We start from the raw sequence: 3,373 nt of genomic DNA on the forward strand, positions 1-3,373 counted from the left end.
TTTGCAAAAGGCTTGCAATGGGTGTGCAATGTATTTGCAAGGGGTTTACAATGAGCTTGCAACGGCTTTGCAACCTCCTCTCTCCATACAGACCAACCCACCAGCACCAACTCCTGCTTTCCCCCCTCCCCACTCCTGGTTTCCCAGCACCGGGTGATGCCTCCAGCGTTCCCAGCACCAGCTCCGCTTTCCCACCATCCCGGGAGAGGTTTTATGTCACCCCCCTTCGCTTTTCTTCCCGCTACTTGAGGAAAAGCAGCTGCCAAAGGGGGGGATGAAAGAGTCGGCGGCACCGAGGGGGGTGGAAAAACCCTGCGGCGCTGCAGAAATGGACCCCGAAGGTGCGAGGGCTGCGTGGGGCAGCGGCGGTGACGCGCGGGAAGGGGCACGGCCGGGGGGACGGAAACCCCGGAGCCTGCGAGTAACTGGAACCAGGAGGGAGGGGGTCCCGGCTGGGACATGGAGCTCGGAGCAGCCGGGTCGCTTTGATCCGGGTGTCAGTTCCCGGCTTCCTCCTTCGCGTTGTGCTCGGATGCAATGGGATTGCCAGGGGCTTGCAAAAGGCTTACAACAAGCTTGCAACGGGCTTGCAAGGGCCTTACAGGGGGCTTACAATGAGCTTGCAAGGGCCTTGCATTGGGCTTACAACAGGTTTGCAACAGCCTTGTCATAGGTTTACAGTGGGTTTGCAATATGCTTGCAACAAGCTTGTGACAGGTTTACAATAGGCTTGCAATGACCTTGTAATAGGTGTGCAGTAGGCATATAATGACCTTGCAATGGGCTTGCAAGGGCTTTACAATAGGTTTACAACAGGTTTGTATTAGGTTTACAGTGGGCTTGCAACAAGCATGCAACAGGCTTGCAAGGGGCTTGTAATAGGTTTACAATGAGCTTGCAATGAGTTTGCAAGGGCCTTAAAACGGGCTTGCAACAGTATGTAGTAGGTTTACAGTGGGCTTGCATTTGGCTTGTAATATGCTTGCAACAAGCATGCAACAGGCTCGCAAGGGGCTTCTAATAGGTTTACAATATTGTTGCAACGAGCTTGTAACAGGTGTGCAGTGGGCTTATAATGGGCTTGCAATGAGCTTGCAAAGGTCTTACAATGAGCTTACAACAGGCTTGCAATGGGCTTTAGTAGGTTTACAGCGGGCTTGCAGTGGGTTTGCAATGGATGTGGAATATGCTTGCAACAGGCTTGTAAAGGGTTTGTAGTAGATTTACAATAAGCTTGCAAAAGGCTTGTAAGGGATTTGTAGTAGGTTTACAACAGGCTTGCAATGAACTTGCAAGGAGCTCGTAGCAGTGTGCCTATCTTAGTCTTGCAATGGGTTTGCAATGAGCTGGCGAGTGGCTTGCAACGGGCTTGTAACAGGCTTACAATGGGCTTGCAATGGACTTGCAGCGACCGTGCAAGGGGCTTACAATGGAGTTGCAACAGGATTTCAATAGACACACGACGGGCTCGTAACAGACTTGCAACGGGCTTACAACGGGTTTACACCGGGCTGCTCCTCGCACCATTTCTCCTGCTGTTCCGTGCCCCATCTTGCATTTAAGCCAAATATTTGGTGGCTTAACGAGCGGATCCCAACTTTCCCACTTAACGAGGGACCTTCTTGCTCCGTGCCCTTTGCCACCCCAGGGAGACCAAGACTCCAACTTCTGGTGAGAAACACCTGGATTTCCCCTGGAAAACACCCATGGAGGGGCTAAAAAAGCCTAAACACCCATAAATTGGGGGAATTCTTTGCATTTTTACCATTTCGGAAGGAATTTGGTGCAACTTTCAGCCTCTGTTGTCGATTCGTGTTGCAGACAGAGGAAACCAGCCCCGCTAATTGCTAATCACTCCGGGTATTTACTCCCATGCAAAGGGTTTTCCCTTGGGAAGTGGGGAATAACCTATTAGAGAGTAGTGTAGGGGAAAGGGAGCTGGGGGTCCTGGGGACAGCAGGGTGACCATGAGCCAGCACTGGGCCCTTGTGGCCAGGAAGCCAATGGTACCTGGGGTGGGTTAGAAGGGGGTGGTCAGTAGGTCAGAGAGGTTCTCCTGCCCCTCTGCTCTGCCCTGGGGAGACCACACCTGGAATATTGTGTCCAGTTGTGGCCCCTCAGCTCCAGAAGGACAGGGAACTGCTGGAGAGAGTCCAGCGCAGCCACCAAGATGCTGGAGGGAGTGGAGCATCTCCCGTGTGAGGAAAGGCTGAGGGAGCTGGGGCTCTGGAGCTGGAGAAGAGGAGACTGAGGGGGGACTCATTCCTGGGGATCAATATGGAAAGGGGCAGTGTCAGGAGGATGGAGCCAGGCTCTTCTGGGTGACAACCAGTGACAGGACAAGGGGCAATGGGTGCAAACTGGAACACAGGAGGTTCCACTTAAATTTGAGAAGAAACTTGTTCCTGGTGAGGGTGTCAGAGCCTGGCCCAGGCTGCCCAGGGAGGTTGTGGAGTCTCCTTCTCTGCAGACATTCAAACCCGCCTGGACCCCTTCCTGTGGAACCTCAGCTGGGTGTTCCTGCTCCATGGGGGATTGCACTGGATGAGCTTTCCAGGGCCCTTCAACCCCTGACACTCTGGGGTTCTGTGATTCTGTGTGAAAATGGAAAAAAATTACCTGTGTTTCCTTAAAGAAGGATTTACCGCCTTATTCCCAACCCTAACTTATGGCTCTTCCGCCTCTTGATACCGTATCACGTTGGGTTGCGCCAACCTGCTCGTGATGCTGAACCTCCGTTCCCCATCATTTTGTCCCAAATGGAGGACAAAATGCAACTTGTTTTATAATAAATCCTGCATTTATCACTCTATATTGTGTATTTATGATTTATGAGAGATGAAAGCGCCCAGGAAGGGTCATTTTGGGGTGGAGCTGGTCTGAGAGGTTCCTGGCCCATCCCAACCACTTGTTTTCATCCCAATATCCAAAATAAAAGCAGAAAGTCATTTTGGCATATGACTCACCCAGCCCCACAACCAGTTGCGTGGCTACAGTCACCCGTGGGGCTTTTTATCCTTCAAGAAACCTCCTGGAGAACCTTCAAGAACCTCCCGGTTTGGTTCCTTGGAGGAGCAAAGACGTGATCATCAGGACATCCTGGTCAACTCATCCAGGTTTGGTTCCCCCAAGCCAGAAACGCCCAGTGGATCAAGCAGAGGAGATACCGCGGGAAAATAGACCCCCATGCAACAAAATACTCCTCGATTTATTTACACTGCTGTGGAAAAGCCCGTGTTGGTGCCGAACCTGCATTGTGATGTGAGTATAAACCTAAAACCCCCTCGATTGCTCGGTGGAGCACATGGAAATGTGACTTTTCCTGCAGATATGGGGTGTTTGCTCCTCGGTGTGTGCAGTGAGCAGCAATTTG

Source organism: Patagioenas fasciata, chromosome 23, assembly GCF_037038585.1.
Source record: "Patagioenas fasciata isolate bPatFas1 chromosome 23, bPatFas1.hap1, whole genome shotgun sequence".
In the NCBI taxonomy this organism is placed as follows: domain Eukaryota; kingdom Metazoa; phylum Chordata; class Aves; order Columbiformes; family Columbidae; genus Patagioenas; species Patagioenas fasciata.